The 26,608-nt window shown below is 44.0% G+C and overlaps 1 long non-coding RNA gene across 2 annotated transcripts in view; it reads left to right on the top strand.

The window, feature by feature from the left end:
• Positions 1-6,616, top strand: part of LOC124084600 (uncharacterized) — a 30,785-nt gene extending 24,169 nt beyond the window's left edge. For both annotated transcript variants that reach the window (XR_009225635.1, XR_009225634.1), the window contains 3 exons: positions 4,019-4,240; positions 5,019-5,251; positions 5,999-6,616. This is a non-coding gene — a long non-coding RNA (uncharacterized LOC124084600). The remainder of the gene's footprint in view (positions 1-4,018; positions 4,241-5,018; positions 5,252-5,998) is intronic.
• Positions 6,617-26,608: the final 19,992 nt, after the last annotated feature.

Raw genomic sequence — 26,608 nt, 5'->3', positions numbered from 1 at the left:
TTTTTTCCCAGATAAAAATTGCATTTTCAACCCCATACAAATCACATCATTTATTGGATATTGGCTCTAAGTTGACTTATGCATCTTTATGCAATTGAATTATGCATCTTCAGACTTATTTGCTTTTAATTTATTTGCTATAAACTGTTTTTTTGCACAGTGGATTGAACTAAAAAATACAAAAGTAAGTAATTTCTAGGAAGCACATATCCAAACCCTTTAAAGATTTATGAAAATGTGTGTGAGGCTTTTACATTTCAAAAGAAATTATGGGAGAAATAACCAATATTCAAAAGTTAATAATAGGTTAAGAAATTAGACTAAAGCATCCATGGCAACATTAATAAGAAGCCTAAATTTCATGAGTATGAAATTTGGAGTGTTGGTTGTGGGAATGTGAACTTTACTAACCAGCTTAGACAAGATGAAAAAGTTACCCGTTGCAATAAAATCCTACTCTGGTGTTTTTTGTGTTTTTTTTTTTTTTTTGTCCACAATGACATCTATGAAATCAAATGTTTTCAGGTCAGTGGTAAAAAATGGAAGCATTAAATTGGGGGGAAAGAATTGAGTTAGTTCAAATTGAGTCTTGATTAGCTTGAAAAGATACATTAACCCTTATCATCTATCCCCAACTGAGGACTGAATGACCGGGACGTGGGAAGCATTTTAAATTGATGAAGTCATTCCATTCCACTTAGAAGCATATTTCTGACCAAAAAAAAAAGAAAATGGTTTAGAGTTATATTTTATAAACTCTTTTTTTTTTCTTGGTAGGAGAAATAAAGCTCTTAAATCTTATACAAAAGAAGTAATGAAATAAGAAACAGTATCTAAACCCTTAGATTTTGCCTTTGTCATTCCCACAAATAACCATGAGTCTGACATAGGCATTTTGACCCTAATATAATCTAAAGGGGAAAAGAATTGATTCAAATTAGTCTCCTGCTGAAAGCAAGTTGCCCTAGATAAAGTCCAAAATCTTGGATATTTTTATGTGTGTAAAATCCTTAAAGTAAAATCATGTGTTCCATCAAATTAAATGTATGCTATTTTGATCATTTTTCACATTGGTGAATTTACTGAAAGGTTTATCATTAAGTATAATAAATGCAATGAATGTTACATCATTTTTCATAGAGGACATTTCAGGGAAAGTTGAGTCCAAAAAGTATCATAATAAATCAAAATGAACAAAAACCACCAAATAAATCGTACACATATTACCTAGATCCAGTCTGATGTGCAAAAAGAAAATTGTAGAGACAGTGCAATTGGACCACGTAAATCACTTTTAAAGAATCACGCTCACAGCTGGCTGGCTGGACTTGGGCCATACTTTATTATCTGAGGATGTTCTTTTCTTCTTTCCTCAGATTTTGCAAATGCATTACAACATTTCATCTGTCAGTCTTAATACAAATGGCCATTTAAGCCTTGAAATTGCCCGTATTCTGTCTCATAAGTAATATCATGGGAGTGGGCAGAGTCTCTGCCAGAGTCCCAGCTGGTGTGGAGTGGGACTGCAGCCTCCTTGCTAGTGAAGCACCCCCCCCCACCAAGGAAGGGAAGCACTTCAGTGGGAGTCCCACTCGATGCGCCTTTGGGATCATCCGTTAGAGTGTGTTTTATCAGTAAATAAAACATTATTGAGAGTCTCCTAGTTGTAAGTGTGTTTCTACAACTGAAAACCCACACAGACCCTTCTTTCCAAACTCAGGATAACCAAATTTCGTCAATTCTTGCTATTCTTTCAGATGGCTTATGTAAGATCAGGTATGGATCTATCTGTATGGAACTGTCTTTATCTTGACAGTTTGGACAGAATAAAAAAGGGGGCCAAGAAGCACCTGTCTTGACCAGATTAGCCAAATTAAAAAAAAAAAAAAAACCCACGTAGAACAATAACATGGCAATAATATGCAGTGAGTTAAAAGGACTGAAAGAGATAAAATGATAATAAAGGTAAATATTTTTAACTAATAGATAGTTATCAAATGCAATATGGAGAAAATTAAGTGGCAATTTTGCTTCCACATTCAAAAATTGTTATATAACATAGCCATGCATGTATCCAAAGAGAATGGAGTAGAGAACAGACAGATATTTAACCTCATTTATTTATTTGTTGTATCATATTGCATTGGAAGTTGTAACCCGTGGATGTCAGTGTGTTTAAAAATATCTTGTGAGGGGTTGGGGTGCAGCTCAAGGAGAGAGGCTGTGCTCTGTGTGCACAAGATCCCAGGTTCCATTCTAGCCCCCAAACAGAAATTTCAGGAACAACAGCAATATTGAATCTATAATATTCCCAAATGTTTCTTCTCAACTTTGATCCATTTAACCAAGTCAAGCCAAATTTAACAAGTATGGTTATCCCTAGCAATGTTCTAACACACTAATGTTCTTAGGAAGGGAGTGTACTTCATTACAGTGGACTTATAGTTAATGTCCCTATTAACCAAGACTGAAAATCAAACACTTTTGCTTCACAAAACAAGTACAGTCTATACTAAGAGTTCTCAAACTTGAGCTTGTATCAGCATTTCCTGGAGTGCTCCTTAGTAACAGGACCCATCTCTGGAATTTCCAACTCCAAGGGCTGGGGGTGGATGGGAATCTGTTTTTAACAAGCTCCTTCATGGTGTCAATGCTGCAGGTCTGGGGCAAGTTGATTTATTCTAACAAAAAGGTTTGCTTTCTTGTTATTTCTGTTCTTTAAAACAAAACAAAACAAAAACAAGCTATTATTATTTGGGTCTCTCTGTTATGCACCCAGGTCAAGGTTGGGACTCAGAGTTAGGACTTTCAGTGGTTCCGTGGTGGATGATACCAGCTGCCTTTGCCTCAGGCAGCCTGGGTGACTGCCCTCACTGATGGGTGAAACTTCCTGTGGAAAGAGTCCACTGCATTATGCCTAAGTGCCAAAGTGTCATGACAGCTTGGCTGATGCTGTGCTTACACAGTGCTCCCAGCTAAATACCTTGCTAGGTATTGCTCAAGGTCCTCAGTATAGCCCAGTGATACTCAGAGGGGAGATCCTGCTCAGTGAGTGGCAGGGCTGGGGCTTCTCCCATTTGTCCCCAGTTCGTCCTTAGAAGTCAGACTTTCTCAGAAGTTAGCTGCAGCCACTCTCACTCTGGAAGACCTGTCCCAAGGCAAAAACTGTGTGCCTCAAAGTGGCATCTCACGATCTCTGTTGGAGCAGCTGTTTCTAGAGTTGGGGCTGGGGCTGAGTACTGAGCTCTGGGACACACGTGGTACTGGTGGGAAGTTTGCTCAAAAAATAAGCACAGGACCAAACTTCACCAACCACCTAAGATTGGCATGGTTGTCTCCCAGGGGACTGCAAAATAGATGCTCCATCACATGAATGGGCAGGGCGTTTGATTAGAGAGGGTGGATGAAGGGCCTGGAGGACTCTGGCCCCCACAGTGGTCTTCAGGTGTGCTACCTTTTATGTGTCAAGTGTGTTCATAAATTGTTATCTGGATTAAAATCAGAAATTTTAGAAATAAACTGTCATGGAACAGGTAGTCAGCAAAATTTCCACGGAGGTACTGATTTGAACCTAGTGCCAGCAGAGCCAGAGAATGGCAGAGCTGACCCTTCACACCCTGCCTGGTGGACGCTTCACCTGTCAAGTCAATGTTGTCAAACCACTCACAAGTGGACAAGAAGTTCTGGTCAAAGTCCTCAAAAATTATCAGGAAGGCTATTTGTCATGTGGGTTTGCATCTAGCATTTTAAAGCCATCGACCTTGTCCTTGGATGATATTGAGTCTGAAGATATTTACTATAACATCAATACATCCTATAAACTATATGTACAACTTATAATAAAGCAAATATATATGTATTGTGATGCGTGCACAAGAGTTTTCCTTTTTTTCTGAGAGTAGCATGCAGTTTTAAAAAACTTGTAGACGTTTGTTGTAATAAGAGTTTTGCAGCTGGTGAGGAAAGATTTTCGAATGTCTGGCATTTATGGGTCGTCATTGATCTTGCTATCTGATAGACAAATCAACAGTGTGTGCTTCTGATTGAAGTTACTCTGAAGCTGGCTTTCTCTGTGAAAACCTGCTCTCCTATAAAATGAAAATGTGCACAGAGCTGTTAAGAAGATTGAAGATACTGAGGCACAGGAAGTTGATAGCACAGTACCAGCCACACGGTAAAGGCGAGAACGATCTCACAAGAAGAGCAGGTTCTAATGCACAAGCAAATGCTTGGTAGTCAGGTTAGTGGTTTCCATGTGCCAACGTTCTTGGGACACCCAGTTAGCTCTGGAAATAATCTCTTTAATGAATGAGAGTGCTCTGAGGTATTTTGACCATAAAATTTGTCTCACTCTTCAATTCTCTTGTTTTTATTTATAAAAGCAACTCCTGGGATGCTGGGCATATCCTAAGAAAAGCACATAAGAGAAAAATGGAATATGGAGAATCCATTTAAAGTTGTACTATACTTTAAAAGGAATTGTTTCTAGGGACTCAGGGAGATCTGAAGGATTCGGATTAAATTTCAAAATGGCTAGTACATTTCTATTACAGGAAGGCCTTTTGACACAGGTCTAATAGCAGCCCTTCTTTCAATCAATTTTAGATTCATATAATCTGAAAGAGATCAGGTCCTTGTAATGTGGAAAAGTTCAGCACATTGCTGTCATGTTTGTATCCCACCTGGTGAGAGGCGTGTCATCCCCAAGGGTGCGAGGCAATGCCTTGTGGTGACCTGGAGCACCACCACAAACACTGAGCCCAAATTTGCCTCAGATTTGGGGACTTTTATATATCAAGCCTTGGTTCCTTTCATTTTGCATTTGAACGGATTTTTTGTTTCAAGACCAGGAAACCTGCACTTTATTTACTGTTCAATCTAGTACAGGTACCATTCCCTATCTTAATACATGTAAGGTTGCCTTTGAACACTCTAGATACTTAGAAACACAAGAAGCCTGGAGAAAACAACTTTGGGCCTTGCCACTATTTGCTTCAAATGCCTCTTCCTTTCTGCAGGGACACCAATGCAGGCAATGGTGGGCATTTAGCACGGGTTGCCCCTCTGTGGGTTTGCATCTGAGCTGCATGGACCACCTTGAACTCCACCTGCCGCATAGCGCTGCTTCCTAATAGTTGCTCAGAAGCCACGCTTCTCCTTCGACGTTCGTGCATACAACTTCTGTGCTGGGCATTGATTTTTGTGGGTCATCGTAAAGAGCAAGATAAATAACCTGTGGACTAAATTCAGTGTAAGTGTGCATACTTTAAATAGGGTTAAAAACTCCTTAATGTTGAAATTTCTTTAGCTTGGCAGTAAAACAAAATCAATGCTAATTTAATAGGAGCTCACAAACCAAGTTTTGCTTTCATTGCCCTTTCAAAAGAGTAAAGTGCCGCAGTTATAAACAGAATTAGTAATTGCTTGGTTGATATGCCTGTTGAATAGCAGATGATTCTTATTCAGTCTATTCCCTTTAAAATCCATTACCTTAATTTTAGATATATTACTTGATAACAAGACTGTTGATCAAAATGGTTGCATTAAACCTGCTTATAATTTTGTAAAGTGATTTTTAATTCCTCCTAAACACCCTTCCTCCTGGCAGAGGAAAAAAAAATTGCTCCTGGCTTGCTCAAAATTGGCCCTGTTTTTCTTAGATGATCTTTAATTACACTTTAAAGCAGCATTTCTTAATGGGGGATTGGAATTCTGCTTGTTAGAAAATTACAGAGGGTATTTGGGGATCTGCTGTTAGCTGCAGGAACAAATAGAGAGATTAGTGAGACAAATGATCAGTAGCCTAAAAAATTACCTGTGGGAGATAATTATTAGCCCAGGGAAGATCTGGCTGTGGTCATAAAGGCTGCTAGATTATGAGCTTATCAAGCCCGTCTTAGGAGCCGCTGAGGAGCCCAAAGAAGGTTTATATTAGTCACCAAGCATCAGTGCAGGGGTCATCTTGGAGATTAATGAATTTACCACAGCTTCTTCCCAGGCCCAGCCATAACAACATGATGGAGGCTAGAGTCGGAGGAAGAGGAGGCTGGGAGGCCAAAGCCACTGAACCCACACATGGATGGAACCAGAAAGAAGGTTTCATGGCATATTTTGGAGCAAGAAGGCAGAAGCGGAAGGTGCACAAGAGAGGGTAAAAGGTCATAGTACCTCCCTTACAAGGTGTGCAAAGATGACCAGAATTGAGGGTAGCTACCCGGTGGCCAAGGACCTTCAAGATTCTCCCATGTCATGTCATCCTTACTGAGGCCAGGGCTGATGTGCCAACCATGTCATGTAGCAACCTTATCTTAGTGAGATGAACATCTCAAGATGGATTTTGTAGGCTCTTGTTACAGACGTACGTAGTTTCAGCATGAGATATAGTGGCCACTGTGGCACGCGCCAGAGCAGGAGAGAGGCACTGGTGAGGAGCCGCAGGGGCAGGGACTCTATCTTGCCTGGTATGTCTGCCTGCAAGGCTCTGCTTTTGTGTGGAAAGGACAGAGACAGCATTGAGGCCAGACGACCCACCCGTCTCTCTCATGACTGTATTTTAATCGCCACCCTTTGTAAAAACCAAGCGCAGATAGATGTTCAATAAAAACTTGTTAACTCAGTGGATGAGCAATTAAGGTGACAGACGTGCTTTACTTATAAATGGGTAGATTCTGAGGAGTAACTATGACTTTTTATCCATGTTTTTCCCCCTTTAAATGGAAATGAGTACGACTCCGACTACACCAGAGCTTTCTTCCTAAGAGTCACAGTTTATGTTCATTGTTTAGTTTGGAAAACTAGGTGGCCCCAAGTCAACTTAACCTCTTGTTAGAAGACTGTGTAAGGCATCAGATCATGTATGAGAGGACATAGAGAAAGTGACATTTGTTCTGTGCCCTCAGAGCACTTCAAAGCAATCCTACAGACTGGCGTGGTGGCACACACTTGTAGTCCCAGGCACTTGGGAGGCTGAGGAGGGGGGATCACTTGAGACTGGGATTGGAGGCCAGCCTGAGCAACATGGCGAGACCCTGTCTCTCTCTCTCTCTCTCACACACACACACACACACACACAATCACTAATGATATATATATTCCAATAACAATCAGAATCAGAAAATTTTCAGCATGGTGACAATGTACTGGCTGCACTTAGTGTGGATCACCATCCTTCTGGGGGCTGTATAGGCAGCCCACGGAGGTCATGGATGGCTTGTTTTCCACCAGGCTGAGTAGCACCAAAGGTCTAGCAATAAATGATGCAGATGTCATTATTACTGCAGAGGGGGCACTTCAGTGGCCTTGCCTACGGTTCCTTGATGCTTGCTCTGGGGACTGGCTTATTTTTCTGTATATTTTTGTTTCTATCTCATTTAGAACACAGAGTGACAGGGAATTAATATTTGTTGAAAAAATATATCAAGGGCTATTAACAACTTTTTCTACTCCTTTACAGTTTGCAATAAGAACATTGGCAAGGTCAGGGAATCTTTCATGGGTGGTCCCTACCTAGGTCTCACTTCAGGTGACAGCAGAGGTGGGCCCCCGATGTGGCTTGGAATAGAAGTCAATATGTCTATCGGACATGATGCCCACAGGCACCATGGAGAGTACTTTGGAATGGTCCCCTCACACCTTCCAGGTCATAGGCACTCCAGGGGCAGAGTGTCATTTGCTTCACAGGTGAAATGATCTTATCTTTCTTATTTATTTTTTTTTATACTGGAGATTAAACTTGGGCGCTTTACTACTGAGCTACATCCCCAGCCCCATGCCTGATTTTATTAAGACGGGATCTTACTAAGTTTCTGAGGCTGGCTTGCTAAGTCTCCTGAGTCACACAGATTACAGGCAGTGGCCCCTGGCCCACATTTCTGAATTTCAAATAAATACTGAACCTGAATAAAGACTTTATGACTTCTAGGTCTTGTCTTTTAAATAAAGAACCATCAGTCCAGGGTTCCCCCATGTGTCTTCTGACTGGGAAAACAGATCAGAGGGGCACACAGTCTCAGCACGTCCACACAGGCAAACATACACGTGCGTGCACACACAATCACACACTGTCCAATACACAGAAAAGAAGTGCCAACACTGGCCACCTGGGAAAGGGCCCATTAGGGCTGCTTGGCAGTCTTCTGTGTCTGCAAATTTGCAAAGTCCCCAGAAGGACATAATGGTCCCCTCGTCCTAATCTCAGCTTTATCGCCTCACTGCTAGAAGATTTACCCTCTGAAAGACTCCGACGTTTGGCAAGTCCTGCCTGGAAGGGAAAAGCCTCAGGAACAGAAGACGGTCACTTGAGCCTGGGCAGCGTTGCTTGGCCCTGCTGGGAGCCTTCATCCCTGTTACTGTGCAGAGCAAGAGAATGCCGTCCACTCTGTAGCTCGAATCATTCTTCAAGACTGTGACCTCTGTGTACCTGCAAGTACCTTACTTTAAACAACTTTGAGATCAAAGTTCTATTATTGTTCACTTACTGCTGTAAAAACTTAGACCCAGTGGTAGGAAAATCTTGAGCTGACTGTGGTCCCAAGATATAGAATTTCTGGCATTATGTGGTTATTTTTATGAGATCCATAAACTTTGGTTAAAGGTCCACAATTGCACACCATTCTATTCAAAGTAACCCAAAAATACTTCCTTAGTTTTATCAGCTCAGTGACTTTCCAGACTTGCATGTTCCAATCGACCATAGTTGTTACCAAAGTTTGGTGGTAGTTAGAGTTTTGATGAGTCACCCCAAAATATTGGGTCTATCTCCCTGAGAGACCACTGTGCATTTATTGTTTCCTCCTTTAAAAAAAAAAAAAAAACTGGTAGAAACACACCAGCTCCACAGACTCCGAGCGCCGTCCCAGCTTAAATGGTAGTGGCAGAAAGAAAAACAAGAGGCCGTGTTTACCCCTCGTGATTCCAAATTGTTGTGTCTTCCAGATGGCTCCCGGAGGTCAGATTACTACAGCGAATGCCGTTCTGAAAATGTTTCTCTTGGTATCCAAAGGCATCAAATTAAAAATCTCAGATTTGTGGAATTTTAACATAACCCACATTTTGGGAGTGGGGACATCACTAGGGTTTTCCTGCCTTGCTATCTCAGGCCTGCAATGCTAACTGACCACCGGCGTTGTTTTCTGGGAGATAATGTGTTCCAGCTGCTCTGTTACCACCTCTTCCTTGCTGTCTTATTCAAGCCACAACTTTGGTATAACTTCAGCTTTTCGGATCAGGATCAACTGGATGGCTAGGTATATCCATTAGAAATTAAACGCTGAGCTGCAAGGCAACCACCATCAAGGCCTGGAGAAGGACGACTGTGGTCAAACAAACTGCAAAGAGGTGAAAGTCTTCTCCTGGAGTGTGGGAGTTCTCACGGCTGTTTGCTTTAGCCCTGCCAAGTCAATTATTTATTGTTAGTGCAGAAATGAAATGATATCAAATGCAGATGCATATATGCTAGGTTCCAACACGGGCTCATTGTCGAGTTAGGAAGAGGCCCTTGCCCACGGAGTCCCCTTACTGCCACGCAGCCCCACAGGGCAGCCCTCCCACGGCTCACACATAGTGTAAAATATGTATTTTTAAGGCTCTCAGAGGTTTAATAAAGCCCCCATCAGTTTGCTGTTGCTGCAGCCCAGACAATCTCGTTTCAAGGACTTGCGAGGCCTCACCTGGGCTTGCGTGGCCCTTGAGCCAGATGGAGTTTTATGAAGCCTGATCTCGCTCTGTTGGAGACATCTGAGGAGTCCCGCGGCAGGCAGCGGAGGGGCTCCACGCGGGCAGTTGCAGTGGCGGTGTCCTCGCAGGGTCCCCTGCACTGCTTTCCCTGGGGAACGGTGCAGTGTTTACATAGCGTTTTTACAGAAGGATTCGTTTAGGATTAACTTAATTGAATAAACACAAAGCTGCATAATTTACAGACCAAAATAGTTTTTCCTGGTTGGGTTGCTGACTAGCATTTCCTTTCTCCCTAATGGAATATTGCAAAGCCCCATATTGTTGTAATCAGAATTTCATCTTCAAGTCAATCCAGTTCATTTACATGATATGATTTTATTATATGCCAGATGTATAAATAATTGCTCAAGAAGAGAGCCTTTTCTTCAGGCGAAGTAATGGATACATATATATATATATATATATATATATATATATATATGATTTATTTCATTTAATTTTTATTTTTTTCTAATAGAAATGTCTAAGTCCAAAAGAAAAATCACTTCATTATGGGAGTTATACTGAATTCTTGTTAATGTTTCCAAGAAAAGATAATTTAGGAAAACAAAAATAGTGGTTTAGATTTTGTTCATCAGCCATCATGGTACTTCTCTGTTGAAGGACCCATGTGGTTCTCCACTGCCCACTATGTCAAGTTGGGACTTCTCTGCATGTGTCTCAAGAGTGTGCATAATTGGCCCATCCCAGCCCTGCTGGCTACCTCAGGCCCACGTTAGCACTCATGAGCAGCAAGGCCACTCACAGCCTCATGCCTCACTTTCAGAGTGTTCATGATGTTTTCTGTCCCTGCTGTGCCCTGCACACTGAATGCCCAGTTTGAATTTTCAGCCATTTGAAAGATGCCATATAAAATCCATCGTCCCAGGGAGAAGAAGGAAATTCTCACGGCTCTATCTGCAGTTAACTGCCACTTCCGTGATGGTTGAACAAAACTGTTCTCCAAGATATGTCTGTGTTTTAACCTCAGAACCTGTGAATATCCTTTTACCTTTGAAAATTGTCTTTGTGCATGAAATTAAGTTGAGGATGCCCAGAGGAGATGTCCTGGATTACTCATGTAGGCCCAAATTGCCGCAGTCTGGCTGGGCACAAATCAGGAGCCACTCAAGCAGGAACAAACTTTATTTCCAAACTCCCACAGCACTCCACACACGCTTCGCGGGAACACTCCCGAACCCCACCCACGTGGCCCTCTCTGGGACACACCACACACCAACCGGAACTCCCTCCACCGGAACTTCCAACCAACGCGAAATCTCCAGGAATCCCCGCGAGAGCTCAACCGGAACTCAACGGGAACTCCTCGAGAACTCAAAAGTACTGGCAAAATGCTAGGCGCCATCCGAACTCGGCTGTGGCTCTCAACACCAAATGCCTTCATGAGGGGCTTTGTAAGGATGAGGAAAGGGAGATTTGCCCCGCACCTAAGAGATTTGCCACTGAGGCCCCGCAGGCAGAGATGGGAGAGCTGTGGTCACAGATGGAGGAATGCCTACAGCCACAGAAGCAGGAAGAAGCAGGAAAGTGACCCTCCCTGGACTCTGCCTGCAGATGCCTTGATTTTGGACTCCTAGCCTCCTGAACTGTGAGAACACGAATTTCTGTTGCATTATGCCACCAAGTTTGTGGTAATTCCTTAAAGCAGCCACAAGAAATCAGTGCCCTTTGGAAATAATTGAACATGTGCTCTGTTTGGTACAGGTAGCACCTAAAGCTTCCCTAATTCTTCCTCTGTGGCTCCCTTCCCAGATAGATTACAAATTCCTGGTAGGTTCTTAGAGCTGTCTGGTACAGATATAGTCATAGAATTGCATGAAATTATTTTGGAATAATTAACTGGTTATTTTTCCAAACTGGGAGAGACAAATGCTGGTGGCATCTCAGTGACTTATTAGCAATTGGTGCTCTGCCTTCAGGTAAATATTGCTCCTCTAGAATGAAGTCATACTCTGATAAACTGTGTCATAAAGTGGCCATGGCAAGGGCACAATAAATGTAGGCCTTTGGTATGCCTTTGCTATCTAGCATGGTCTCCTCCTTGTGCACGTCACCTGCTTGGTGATTTTTTGGGTCCTAGGGTGGCCCCCATGCCTGCCATCCATTCTCATCTGCTCCAGAATGTCAGATCTGTGGCTGCCTCCTGCTTGTATGGATCCTCTTTCCAGAGTAAAGGGATCAAAGGGCTTCTGTGGTTGGCAGTGCTGGATCTCGCCCTAGCATGTAGGGCTTATGCTGCTCCAGCAGGGTCAGCAGAATGAGCAGGCATAGGAGATGCACAGTGCCAGAGCTCATGAGGCCAACACTGTCTTTTTTTATTAACACATTTTAATTGTACAAATTAATGGGCTTCACTGTGACATTTCCATTTGTGCATATATTGAGCATTGATCATCTCTATTCTTCTATTTGCCTTCTCTTCCCTTCCCTTTCTCTCCCTCCCCAGCTCCCCTCTCAGTCCCCAATAGTCCCTCTTCTACTTTCAGATTTTTTTTTGGGGGGGGGGGATTTGTTTTGTTTCTTCATATGAGAGAAAATACACTATGCTTGTCTTTCTATTTTTGATGTATTTTGTTTAACATAATGATTTCCAATTTTCCTGCAAAGGACATGATTTCATTCTTCTTTATGGCTGAATAATACTCCATTGTGTATATGTGCCACGGTTTCTTTATCCATTCATCTGTTGATAGGCAAACACTGATTCCATATCTTGGTTATTGTGAATAGTGCCATAATAAACATGGGCATACAGGTGTCTCTTTAGTATACCAACTCCAGGAATGTTATAACTGGATTATAAGGTTGTTCAATTTTATTATTTTGAGGCATCTCTATTATGTTTTCCATAGTGGCTTTCTTTTTTTTTTAAATTTCTTATGTTTTATTTTTTTAAACAATGTTTTTTTATTTTTATATGGTGCTGAGGATCAAACCCGGGTCCTTCCCATGCTAGGCGAGCACTCTACAGCTGAGCCACAATCCCAGCCCCTCCATAGTGGCTTTCTTAATTAATGATCCTACCAACATCAGGAGCAGAGTTCCTTTTTCTCCACATACTCACCAGCACTAATTTTTTGTTTTTCAGATATAAGCCACTCTGATTGGGGTGAGATGGAATCACAATGTAGTTTTGATTTGCATTTTCCTGATGTGTAAATGTATGAAGCATTTTTCATATATTTGTCTGTCATTTGTACGTCTTTTATGAAGTGTCTGTTCAGATCATTTGCCCATTTTTGATTGGATAACTTGGTCTTTTGTTGTTAAGTTTTTTGAGTTCTTTATATATATTGGACATTAATCCTCTTATGGATGAAAAACAGGCAGATATTTCCTCATATTCTAAAGGTTGTTGTTTTTCTTTTTCACTCTGTTGATTACTTCCTTTGCTGTGCAGAAGCTTTTTAAGTCGATACAATCGATCCCATTTGTCCCTTCTTTCTCCTGTTTCCTGAGTAATGGGAATCCTGTCTAGGAGATCCTTGTCTATGCCAACATCTTGAAGTCTTCCCCTGTTTTTCTCTAGTGGCTTCAAATCTTCGGGTCTTATATTAGGTCTTTGATCCATTTTGAGTTGACTTTTGTGCAGGGTGAGAGATGGGGGTCTGGTTTCAATCTTCAGCATGTAGACATTCAGTTTTCCCACCATCATTTATTGAAGAAGCTGTCCTTTCTCTAATGTATGTTTTGGGCACCTTAGACAAGAATCAGTTGGTTGAAGATGTGTGGGTTGTTTCTGGGTCCTCTATTCTGTTTCCTTGGTCTCTGTATTTACCTTTATGCCACTGCCATGCTGTTTTTATTATCATGGCTCAGGTATTGTAATGCCTCCAGCGTTGTTCTTTTTGCTCATTATTTATTATTATTTGCCGCAGTCCGGCTGGCTGCAGCAAAATAACCGGGGAGGGGGGGGGTGACGAAGAACTTGTGTACGTTGATACAGCAGGAGTAGGAGCCGTTTATTGCAGGACAGGAGCAGTATTTATACATTCCACACAGCTTATCTAATTAGCATAAACTAGATACATCAGTCAACCAATAAGGAATCTCCACACTTAATGGCTCGCTGGTGTTACTTCACAAACCACTCCCTCTGGCATTTTGCCAGGCACCATTCAGATTTGTTTACAGACTCTAACATTTCTCTGGCAAAATGCCAGGTGTCATCCTGACTTGTTTACAGACTCTAACAATTATTATTATTATTAGCCTATTCAGGGTCTTTTGTGCTTTCATCTGAATTGTAGGACTTTTTTTTCTAGCCCTCTGGAGAACGTCATTGGTATTTTGATGAGGATTACACCGAACTTGTAGATTGCTTTGAGTGATTTGGCTATTTTGACAATATTGATTCTCCCAACCCGTGGACATGGGAGGTCTTTCTACCTTCTAACCAGCCCTGCCTTCTCCTGATGGCCGAGGCTCTCTGGAGCGGAAGCCAAGTGCTTCAACATTCTCTCCTGAGAGGTGGCTGGGTAGGGGATGGAGCATGGTGCATCGACAGCCCTTCACAATGACTTGTTTGTAGGAAAGCTGGATTCCCAAGTTAATTCCTTCAGGGTTGGGGTTTGGGGTTCCATTTTAATTTTACCACACACTGTAACTTTTGTTTGGTCATGAAGCAGACTCTGATGGTGGGAATTGCAGGTTGGGTGTGCCTGGCTCCAGCCTTCTGAACTCCAGAGCCTCCTCTGAGGTGCATAAATACTTAGGCAACAGAACTGCCCAGGGGAGTTTCTTCTGAAGATCCACCTACAGGAGGCCTGAGGTGAGTAGGCTGCTTTAGCACAAGACTCGTCTCCAGAGAGAGATGAAAACCGTGGCTCAAATCAATCTACAGCTGCGTTCTAGGGTTGCTACTGAGGAATCCTTGGGGCGATTCTAAGGGGAACTTCAATAATGTTCCCCATCAAGGGGCCACTGGTATCAAATGACTAGCAACTTCTTGCCCCACTCTATGAGAAGGGCAGCTGAGATACTACAAAAAATAATCAAGTCTTCTATTCTGCTCTTTCATGAAATTACCCCAAGAGGGATGCTTAGTAAGCCTGTGCAGGTCTCAGGCTACTCTTAGCCTGGCTTCCAAGAGAGGATCATGTGACCAAAATCCCCATCATAATGAGATTAGTACTTTATCCTGAAGTAAGCCCTCACACCTAGGTACCCTAACCCTTTAACACTTTGGCTAGTCTCCCTTAGGGTGAAGAAGGCCCTTGGTAGGTGAGTTCCTTAGCTGTGAAAACACTTAGATCACTTTCTCAATGTTGGCCCAACTGGTTTAACTCTTTAGATATAGTTAAGGTAAAGGGACACACAGAAGGGTCAATCTATGACAACCAAATTCATCCCATTGGCTTCTGAATATCTCCTCAAATCTCGAAATTAACAAACCTCAGGGCTGAGTTCTCAATCTGTTATTCTGTGGGATGAGCAGATAGCTGTGGATAATAAATTTTCCTTTTACCAGTTATCCATTATAAGTAAGTTGACAAAGTTTAGGAATAGTTTTAGGAATTTTGTAGCATTTATTTTTTGTTTATCGATGTCCTTTGATTCATTTACAGGAACTGTCTATCAGGCCTGCCATCTGATCTTGATCTAGCCCTTTAAAATCTCTTTGTAGCATTTGTCAACATAATATATCAAAAATAACAGTGGGTAGAGCAAATACCATTTGTAAGTAGCATGAGAAAGCCCTTCCTGCATATAGGTGCATTTCTAATAATTTTCTATGGTTCTGAGATGAACTGGATGCTCCCTACCAAATGCAATACATACTGTAGAGTCTGCTCACCCCAGAATGTCATCTAGACTTACTATTGCTTCAGGATTCAGGAATGACTTCATTGGGGAAGTGACACTTGAAACCTGGCCTGGACAGTTAAGGGTCAGCAGGCATTTTGGTGGGTGAAAGCATGGCACCTTGGGGACACTCTAAATGAGCCTTGGAGCCCACTGGGCCTCTAGCTGAAGTCCCAATGTCTGTCTCTGACGATCTCAGCTGCTGGTATAGTTTTCTAAGTAAAATCATGGCAGTCATTTGCTTTTAAATATAGAGAATTGCTTTGGTTTCTGCCACTCCTCATCTGTCCTAAACCTGCCTTCATTTTGACATGGGTTCCCTGAATTTGGTTCCTTTGCTTTTGGACAAGCTCTTTCCTTCTGCTCTGTCTTGGCAATGACTTCTGGAATGGAGAACTGCCAGATTTTATTCCAGCTTCTTCCAAAAGCAGCCTCTGCCTTATTGAGCCTCCTTCTGCAGGGGGACAGCCTGTGGAGAACTGATGTGAGCTGCTCACTGACCCAGGCTCCTGGCCCAGACCTGCTCTCCTTGTGTGACTGGGATGGCAATCTAGTACCCAGGGAGTAACCTGGGTGGCAGAAAGGGCCAGGTTGCTGAGTTCTTTGCTGTTAAGTTAAGGCATTTGGAGTCTCTCCATAGCGATGGTGAGTAACTGGATGGATTTAAGTAATAGTGTGAGAAAATCAATATCCATTTCAGAACAAGGAGCTCAGTGGTCTGACGGAAAATGAACGAGGTGGGGAACACAGTCAGGAAGCTGGGCCAATGCTCAAGTGAGGGATGAGGAATGTGGGAAAGAGCAGAGAGGACCCATGAAGAAATGAGACTCGGGAGATTTCAAAAGGTGATGTTGATGGGCATTGTGCACTTGATTTAAGAGTGAGAGAGTGGGAAAGAGAGGTTAAAGGAACTCAGAAGATGATGGTGCCATATTCCTTGTAATTAATTGGGAACATTGGAGGTATTCATGCTCAAGGAGAAATTAACAGGACAATAATGGACTTAGTCACACTTGTGTTTGGGATTCCTGTGAGGGGGTCCAAGAGTAGCAGCCCAGGAGGGTTAGAAAGTGTGAGGAGAGAAGTCTGAGGAAGGAGGTCTGTGAATGCCATTGGCCTCCACAGCTGTGATAGAATATTATTCAGCCCTTACGATTATGATTCGTAAGACCAAGTAGAAACACAGGGACATGAAAAGAGCAGGTCACAACAATCTATTTTATGATTTCAACTATGTTACAAATATGCTTTTGAATGAAAGAAAGTAAGGAGACATAGAGAGAGTAAAGATGGCAGCTTTGTTGAGATGGTGGGGTTTTAAATAATTCGATTATTCATATCCTGCCTCTTTTCAAGAAGAATGTGTAATGCCATTACTTTGTTAATATTTAAAAAATTACTTCTGATGGTCTAATATCTGTACATTAAGCACTGCTGGACCACATGTGTGAGAGTGACAGTGGGAGAAGGTCACTAGTGAACCCCCAGGTGAGTGAGGCTTCTCATAAATGCCATTATTTTTGCCTATCTTTAAAGAAATGATATTTTTATAGTTAGCTTCTGGTATTTTATTCTAAATATGTGCATTACCATATGAATTCTGTCCATCACTTTGAAGATTGCAGTGAATGAGGAGTATTTGAAAATCCAGAGTATGAATAAAGCACAAGTAGAAAACACCTGCATGGAATCTTCTGGAATTATAACGAATGCTTATTTACTGAACAGCCTCTGTGGACCAGGCCTGTGCGCATGCTACAAAAAGAGTGAAATGTACTCTGTCTTCGGGGGTCTTAGAGTTGGGTATGGGGTGAAGAGTAAAGGGGGAATTTTAACTATTCAGAGGAAGGGACAAGTCTTGGTGTTCCCCAAGAATTCTAAAGGAACATATCCCAGGGCACTGGGGGGTCATCCAAAGAGAGGGCATCTGCAGCAAGTCTTGAATGGCACCAAGAAACTGAGTGAAAGGCGGGGCAGAGGTGCCTTCTAAGAAGGAGAATGGGTCACCTGCACACTCTGAGGAGGCAAGAGAGTGTGACAAGTTCCGGGAACCTGTGGAAGGGAAGCTTGCCCTGGCTCTTCCAAGAGCTGGTGGTGAGGGAGGCACCCTGCGGCAGAGGAGGGGTCCAAATGGCCTTATTTACTATGCTCAGGTTTTGGACGTGGCCCTATTAGAAATGGGGGATCATTGGGAAACTTCAGTAAAGGAAATAACATGATTCAGAAGATAGAATATTCTGGATGTAGTGTGGTGAATACATGGAGAGGGAAGGAGACTGAGAGAAAGAGACAGAGAGAGAGGCTGAGGGCCGACACTGAGAAAAAAAGAGCAGTCAAGGATGACCCTGGGTTTCCAGCTTGGGAAACGAAGATTCCCTCTTTCTAAGAAGGGGAAAGATGGGGAGGAGCAGGCATCTGCAGGCTGACAGTGAGTTTGTTTGGGCACCTGAGTTGGAGGATTCTTGGGGTAGCCACAGGATGGCAGAGGTCCAGTGGGTGGGGATGTGCACCTATCTGGAGCTCCATGAGAGGGCTGGGTGGAGACCTTCCAGGTGAGGAAGGTAAAATCTGAATTGGATGTTGAAGTGTCAGTCTGTGCTGTTCTGTGTCTGGCACAGAGAAGACGCAGGTGTCAGCCTGAACATACGAGTGGGCTCATGACTTCTTTGGAATTGGAGGGAACTTCTGGAACCACCTCGTCTATCAGATGACCCATGAGCAGGTGGGATTTACCCAGGGACACATGATGGATTCAGAAGCCTGAGCCTTGTGGATTTATGTCCAGTTGTCTCTCTGCTGGGTGCGTGCAGGAGAGAATTGCATGAAGAAAGACGTGAAAGAAACCTAGGAGCAAGGAGCAGGCGTCTATCTACAAGCAGCAGCGAGTGAGGTGGCCATTCCTGACCTTTGCCTCACACCAACATACCAGGCTCACCTCTGGGTTCCTGCGGTGGTGGCCAGGGGACAGCCCTCTTAAATAGCAGCAAAATGTTCCTACGTTGGCCGCCATCTTGGGGCCCATCTCTCTCCCCCTTTCCTGTGACGAGGGGTCTAGGTGAGTGTTGTGAAAGCCTGTTTTGTTCTGGGAGAAATGTTGTCACCTGTACAAGTCAAAAGCCAAGACTTCTATTGCTCCATGACCCAGGCCAAGCTGTGGATTTTCAAAGAGCCAGCAGCAGGGGCGTAAGAGCTTCTCACTGCTGGGAGGTTTGGGGGCAGCCTGGTGGTAATGTCATTTCCATGCTTCCAAATTGTTTTTATCGCAGATGAAATGAAATGAAGCCGTTAATGACAAGCTGGATGGGAAACGCATCTGGGCGCTCTGGGAGGTGCAAAGCGGGCTGCCCTCTACGCCCCCCCCCCCAGCCTGAGCCAGGCGTCTCCTTTCTCTTTGCCCAGCTCTTCAAAGCCAAGTGGCAAATGGTATTAGCAGGTCTGGCCAGGAGGATTCGTGGCGACTTTGTAGTGCAAGTCAGTGTTTCTATGCTGTTGGACACGTTTGTGTTAAGTACCTTGACCTGTTCAAATAGCACAGGAGGAATTTGGAGATTGGGGTAGGAAGAACTCTCCCAGGGTCTGGAGTAGTTGATAGATTGTGTGTTAGAACTGTTTTTAAGGCTGGCCTCCTGGAGGCTGTGGTAAAGGGTTAGGAAGATCGACCTGGGAAGCCCAAGGATCTTTTCTATTATCAAGGCAGGCCTCTCTCAAAGGCAGCTTGTCCTTTTGCCTGGGGGAAGATGCGTTTTCTAAATGACTTAACTAACTTCTTTTTTGGCATGCCTTTTGCAATTGGTTCATTTCCAGGTACCAGAAAGAATGTAAATATGGAATGAATCAACTTTTTCCACGTTTTTCCCTAGCAGTTCTTTTATGAAGACCAGATTTTCCATAGAGGAAATTAAAAAATACATAAAACTGGGAAGCCATGGCGTTGTTGAGGACTGCCTCATTTCCCATGTTGCTTTGCGACTGGCAGTGCAGCCGGCATTCAAATGGCATTAATATAAAGTGCGGAGTTTGTTTCAATTAGCTTCATTCTCCTCAAGATGAGGAATTATCATAAATCCCTGAAATAACAGTTGACTCACAGAAATGCCTGTGTCATGGCATTGGGAATTTTAACAGCTTTTAAAAACTACACCTAGTTAAAAAAACGATTAAACTCTGATTTCATGCATTTGATACGGGCCTCTTGCCTAAATTAGGAATGGGGAGAGAAGACAGATAAATTATTTTTTTGAGTAAATTTGGGCAGAATGATTTTTTTCCATTTTAGAGCATTTCTTTTTTCTAGATTAAACACAAGAATTTTCATTAGCATTGGGTTCACTCTTTTTTTCCCCCCTTGGATGCCATTCTTTTGAATGGTTTGAAAATACTCTTCTGGTGCATCTATAAACATCTGAAAATTTGATATTTGGTAAAAGACAATTGATATGGACAGCTCAAAAAGCCAGAGCTTTATGCAAAGCGGTGTCTGGATTGCATCTAAATGGAAACGGCATGTCAAGCAGATGCCATAAATGTGAATTCAGACAAGTGCCCATTGATAGTTTTTTCGTGGTGCATCTTAGAGGGCTCGGCGAGTTGCAGATCTTGTGAAGCAGCCTGTTTGGTATGCTGAAGGCAACTTAAAGTTCCTCTCCTTTCTATTGTGACACTACAAGTCTAACCTTTATTGTCAGGGTCTCAGCTGAATTTTCTAACAGCAGATGAGTGGGAATTCATGGAAAGAGCATGTGTTTCACCAGTTTCCTTTATTTCTCCCTGAGGACAAGCTGCTGTCAGGTCAGCCCCCCATTGCAGAGCTTGAAGCCATCAAGAGCGGGGATATATTTGCCTTGTTCTAAGGGCAGGTTTTCTGCCGACTCCGGAGATCACATAAATACCTCCAGGCCAGCGTGTCTGAGCCATCAGTGAGTGACCCCTGACAGGCTGAAACCACAAAACGGGCCTTTTGGAGCCCACGAAGTAAGCTGCCCAGCCTCGGGTTCAGCGACTGCTGTCTATGGGAGGGGTGAATCCATGCACGTCCACACTCCCTGCCTTCTACATGGTAGGAAACTAATCCAGAGAGTAACAGCAGCATAAAATGTGACTGCCTAACTTTACAGCCCTGTTACTTTAAGTGCTTTGCAAATGAAATCTGGAGTCTTTGGTAGAGTTTGTTTCTTATCCCAAGTTCTCAGCAATTATACCTAGACAGAGTTGGGTGGGTGGCTGAGGTGGGCCAACTCAGCTGTTAACCTCTGTTTCCTGGTAGCAGGACATGAGCTTCCTGGGATAAGGGAGGAAGAGGCCACTCTTTCCAGGTGTATGTCATCCTTACATGGAGACAAAGAACCAAAGAAACTGTTTCTTTTCTTCTTCTTCTTCTTCGTTTTTTTTTTTTTTTTTTTTTTTTTTTAGGGATGGGGAAGGACCCCAGACCCTTACGCATGTGAGGCAGGCATCCACCCCTGCTCTCCACTTTGTGCTTTCAGGAGCATTGATGCTCTTCTGTTTCGTCTCAGTTATAATCTCTTACATTTATTTATTGCTAGATCACTCACCTGTATCATCGCATCTGCTTATTGAAATAACCCTATGAAGTTGGCATTGATATCATCAGGTTCTTGTTGGAGCCAAAGCCGATGAGGTAAGACGACCTGCAGAAGTGCTGAGAAGGGCCAGGCCTGAGCCCCCAGACCCCGATGCAAATGGTTGGGGTGGGGCCTTGGGCAGTGATTAGGTTAGGTGAGGTCATGAGGGTGGGGCCTTACAAGAAGAGGACAAGCTGGCAGGCCCCCTGTGTCCCTCAATGGGATGCCCTCTGCCATGCCAGATGCAGCATGGGGCCTGCCCAGATGCACAGCAGGGGCTGGTGGCAGCTCTTGGACTTCCCAGCCCCGAGACCCACGAATGGAGGAGCTCGCTGTTCTTGATAACTTCCACAGTCTTTGTCATTCAGTTATAGCAACGAAAAATGGACTAAGACCTAAGACGTCAATGGCCAGTTGGGAGCTGTCCATCTGATCACAGGCTGGTGGCCTTTATTCACTGAGGCCTGAACTTTGGGTGAGGTGGCGGAGGACATGCTAACTTGGCTTTTGCACCAGGGTCTGACAGCTGTGGATTGATAGTATTTGTAAGCATATACATTTGGCACATTATCCTTTCAGTTTTGGGTGTTTTATTCATTTGTCCAGCAGACAGTTATTAAAAACCTTCTACAGGCTGAATTCTTACCAGCTGGCAAGGCCATAGCTGTGAATAAAATGGACCGAGTTCTTCCCTTGGAGAATCGCTATCAAGTCCCTTTGCCCCACAGCACAGGAGCCCTGAGGACAGGACCTCTACCCGCCACGGGGAGTCACCTGGGGAGTCAAGCCTTGGCCATGGGGAGGTGAGGAGAGCTGGGGCCCTCAGGATGCTTGGGGCCTGCCAACTCTGCAGGGGGGCAAGAGCATGTGAAATGGGACTCTGTCCCCAGGCTGGGAATCTCCCTCCCACACCCCACATGCCCTCACCTGGCTGCCAGCTCTCCTGGTGGACTCTTCATAACCTCGTCTTGGTTCAGACGTCACTTCATCTGAGACTTCCTTAGCCCTCCTGACACTAGTCAGACACCCATGGCGTGCGGTGCCCCCACACTGCTGGCATCCGGTTTTCATTGCCTCTTACCTCTCTGTCTGCTTCTTTAGACTCTGGGCCTTTGGAGCCGGGGACTGTCTTATAAACGGGCTCAGAGAGCATGTGTGCTAAGTGAATGGTGGTTGACTGCATCTGCGGGAGGGAGAGGTGGACTAGAGGAAGAGGGGCAGAGGGTGCCGACAGGTGCTCCTGTGCTTACCCACAGTGAACCCAGAAGACGTCCCGTGCCCCGTCTCTTGCTGCTTCCACTAGAGGGGCTGAAAAGGGGAGCTCTTCACATTCCCAGCTCCCTGGCTGTGAGAGGTGTCCATGAGCTGAGTTCAGTTCAGCTCGTGGTCCTGGGCTGTTTGCCTTCCTGGAAAGAGTCAGTGTTCATCACCTTGGGGTCCTTCACTGCTCTGAGTGGTGGGGGAGACGTAGCAGCTACCTTGGAACCATAGAGGAAAGGCCAGGCTGATCAGACGTTGCCCTTGACATCACTGGGCTCTTGGACCAGAGCCAGAGACCACCAGAAGCCTCTGGACTTCACTTTATATGAGAAAAATAATCCTGTGGTTCCGTCGTCTGAGACTTGCAGGCAAATGGATTCCTAATTGCAGCACTCTATGATAATATCAATAGTTGTGCTATTGAACAGTTGCTGGGTATAATGCAGTTCTGAGTGCTTTACCTGTACTTAGCTCAGTTACTCCTGAAGACACCACTGTGTGGAAGGTGCTATTTATTATCACCATTCCCCACGTAACAGATGTCAACTCATTCAAATGATAACTAGTAAGAATCAGAGCCCAGACTCAACCCCAGGAAGTCCCAGATTAGATCTGAGCCCTTGGTCACTACACATAATGCCAAGTCAGGGAGTTTGGACTTCACCTTGAGGTTGGTGAGATGGACTGGTCAGAGATGTCCTTTTCCTGATTTTCAGAAACTGTGCCACATGTGGCAAAGAAGAATTAATGTTTCATGGGATTAAAACTGCTAACTGCTGACCTCAAGATGAGGAGTCATCCTGGATCTCCCAGGTGGGTCTACCATAACTATAAGCTCCTTAAAAGTGGACGAGGGAGGCAGAGGTGGGAATCTAATGGTGGTAATGTGGGAAGGGCCTACCCATTGTTGCTGAAGGTGCAGGAAGGAGCTGGGAACCAAGGAATGTGGACAGCTTCTAGAGGCTGGGTGGGGCAAAGAGATCAGATTTTTCTCTAGAGTCTCCATCTAGAAACACAATTTGGCTGACACCTTGATTTCAACCCAGTGAGCCCTGTGGAAAACTTCTAACCCATAGAATTCTAAGAGAAGAAACCTATATTGCTGTATGCCACCAAATTTAAAGCAACATTAAGTGCTTACAGGGGGCATTGGAAGCTTTTCCTCAGAATCTGGGTATGTTCATATTTGCTCTCTTCATGAGATCCCTATACTGACAGGGTAGTCTAGATATTGAGGGGAAAGGCTAACAGTAGAGAGAAGATTTAGGAGTTATTTCATATGCAAAAGTAATAGAGGTTCAGGGTCTCCCCTGAGGAAGAGGATTTGGATTTGTTTGCTTGTCTTTTGAAGCATTTATGGAACCAATATAAACCTGAAAAAAGTAACTAGAGATGAGCATATTAAAATAATTTAGGCTATTAGGTGTATGCCTGTAATCCCAGCAGCTCAGGAGACCAAGGCAGGAGAATTGTGAGTTCAAAGTCAGCTTCAGCAACTTAGTGAGACCCTAAGCAATTTAGTGAGACCCTGTTTCTAAATAAAATATATAAAAGGTCTGGGGATGTGGCTCAGTGGTTAAGCACCCCTGGTTTCAATCTCTGGTAATAGTAATAATTATTTAGAATAATGAGGAGATATTCACTGGAAGTAGGTGCCCAAGCAAGTGGAAGAAGGGATGGATTGGAAATTGACCAGAAGAATGGAAAGATGTGTTAGGGAGAGTGTCACACTCTTTCTAGTGGCATTTAGGAACAATGCTGAGGATGGTGGTTGTAGTGACAATGGATGGTTGTGGTGGCAATGGTGGAGATGAAAGTGATGATGGTGGTGGTAATGATGGGGATGGTGGTAATAATGGCAATGATGGAAATAGTGGAGATGATGGTGATGGTGAAGATGGTGGTAATGATGGTGAAGATGGAGATAATGGTGGAATTGATGGTGGTGATGGAGATGGTGGAGATGGTGGAGATGATGGTGATGGTGGTGATGTGGAGATGGTGGAGATGGTAGTTCGGGTGGTGATAGTGGTGATGGTGATGATGGAAATGATGGAGATGGTGCTGATGCTGATGCTGATGGCAATGGTGATGGTGGAGATGGTGGAGATGGTAGTGATAGTGGTGATGATGGAGATGCTGGAGATGGTAGTGATGGTGGCAATAGTGGTGATGGTGGTGATGATAGTGATGGTAAGAGATGATGGTGATGGTGGGGATGGGGGTAATTTGGGTGTGGATAGAAGGAACTGCAGGCAACTTGGCTTGATGGCTTTGCTGTTTCTCAGTGGAGAAGGAAAGGAATTCGCCAACTGAAGGTGTGAGTGGAGGTTCAAAACAGCCCTGTGCAGCCAGGGCCCAGGCCGAGTGGAATTGAACCCTGCTCTTTTTTTGGCACCAATGTTTGAGATTGTGTTATATATATTTTCCCCACACCAAATGCCTGGAAGTGGAGCAGAGATGGACCTATTAAGGAGGAGGGGTTTAGGAGAGGGAAGGGAATGAAATGTTCTCACTCCCCCTTTTCGTTGAGGAGTTATATTTATTTGGGACAGAAGGGAAACCATCTCATTTTGCCTGACTAGCTTTAGGAATTCCCAAGAAGCACATCAATCCTCAAATCTCTTCACAACCTCCCACCTTCAGTTCAGTAAGGCTCCTCCCAGGATCACAGCTAGATCTTTCCTTCAGATAAAGGCCTCCTCTTCTGCTAAGGCAAATGCTCAAGAAGGCAGCACAGCAAGTGAGGCCCACCTCTGCAGGAACCAGGAGCCCCTTCTCTGAGAAAGCATCACTGGGAAGAAATGAGGGGGACGCAGTAGGCAGGTGGGGGTGAGGCTCCATCTGGGGGACAGAAGAGTGAACTGCTGGAGCTCTGAGGAGAACTGGCTTCTCTCCTGCCTTCCAGGTTCCCAAAGAGAATGCTGAGGCCTGAGTGGGGTCAGGGGTGCAATCCCGGACTGGTTGTAGGGAGCCTGGGGTACTCTGTGCTCTCTTGTGGTGTGCTTCTACCTTGAACTGTGTCTGCACATGGCCTAGTGGGAAGCAAAGATGAGAAAACACAGGAGAGAGATAGGGAAGACACATTCCTGTGCACTGGGAAGAGGATGTCTCGGAAATTTCTAGCAACAGAGAAATGATGAGCAGAACTAGTGCCACTTTATACAAGGCAGAGAGGGAGAGATGAGATACTGCATGCTATGAGAGCTGGTAAACCTCTTTGGGAGGGATACCCTGAAAAGAATGCACAGCTTGCTAGGGTTAGGGTTCTGTTTAATATCAAAGGAAACCTTTCTCATCTTTAAAAAAAAAATGTATAAAGAGAGCCTGTAATCCCCAGTGCCTCAGATTTATGTTTTCCAAATGTGGACATCCATTTCTCCATGTGCTCGATATCTTTTTAATGGGCTACAAATATTCGAAATGTGTAAACACCATGGGGGGACTAGCATTTCAAGCGTATTCAAGGATGGAGCTGTATTGGGAGAACTAGATGTCGAGATGGAAGAGGAGAGCCGGAGATGAGGCATCTCAGGAGCCTGGGCTGCTGGACCAGAGCACGCTCTCAGGGAAGGCCAAGTGCAAACATTCCTGGATTTGAACTTTCAAAGGTCGCTGGAACAAAAGCATGCAGCATCTTTCTTTATTGAGGTGTACGGTCTTTGTACTTTATCCTTTATCTGGGGGGAGAGGGATCGTGTTGCCCTTCCTTCTGCACTGACCTGCCTTCCTGGGGAAGTGTGGTCAAGTGTGTCTTGGATATGCCCTGGTGATTTTCTGTCCTTCTCCCGGCTTCTGTCTCAGTCCTTCTCTGAGGAGAATTAACAGGTTCAAAGCCAAATACTGTCATGATCTGAAAAGATTGCTCATTTCAAATAGAGTGCTGTGGTTGTTCAATGCAGTCTCTTGATCAGACACAACCTCCGCTGGTTTGCTTCTGTTCCTCAGTGCAGAATGGGAAGAGGATATAGTGTGCCATGTTTTGGTTGATACTAAGACTAAATGAGATATTGCCACAGGTGAATCAAATTGCACAGAGAGCCCTTGAATAGTGTCAGTCGCCCTCCCCAGCATAGCATCAGTTGGCAATGAATTGTTTCCTGCTTTTCCTAAAGCTTACTTAAGTTTTCATGCATTTCTGTACATATTAGAGAATTCAGAACTGGAAAGTGGGCCCATGGCTCTCTCCACTGTGGGTGTGGTTTGGGTTCAAGTCCCCCCTTGGT

This window comes from Marmota monax, unplaced genomic scaffold, assembly GCF_021218885.2.
Source record: "Marmota monax isolate L192 unplaced genomic scaffold, Marmota_monax_Labrador192_F-V1.1 WCK01_AAM20220418_F8-fsc00022, whole genome shotgun sequence".
Lineage (NCBI taxonomy): Eukaryota > Metazoa > Chordata > Mammalia > Rodentia > Sciuridae > Marmota > Marmota monax.
This window is presented reverse-complemented; position numbering and strand designations above follow the sequence as displayed.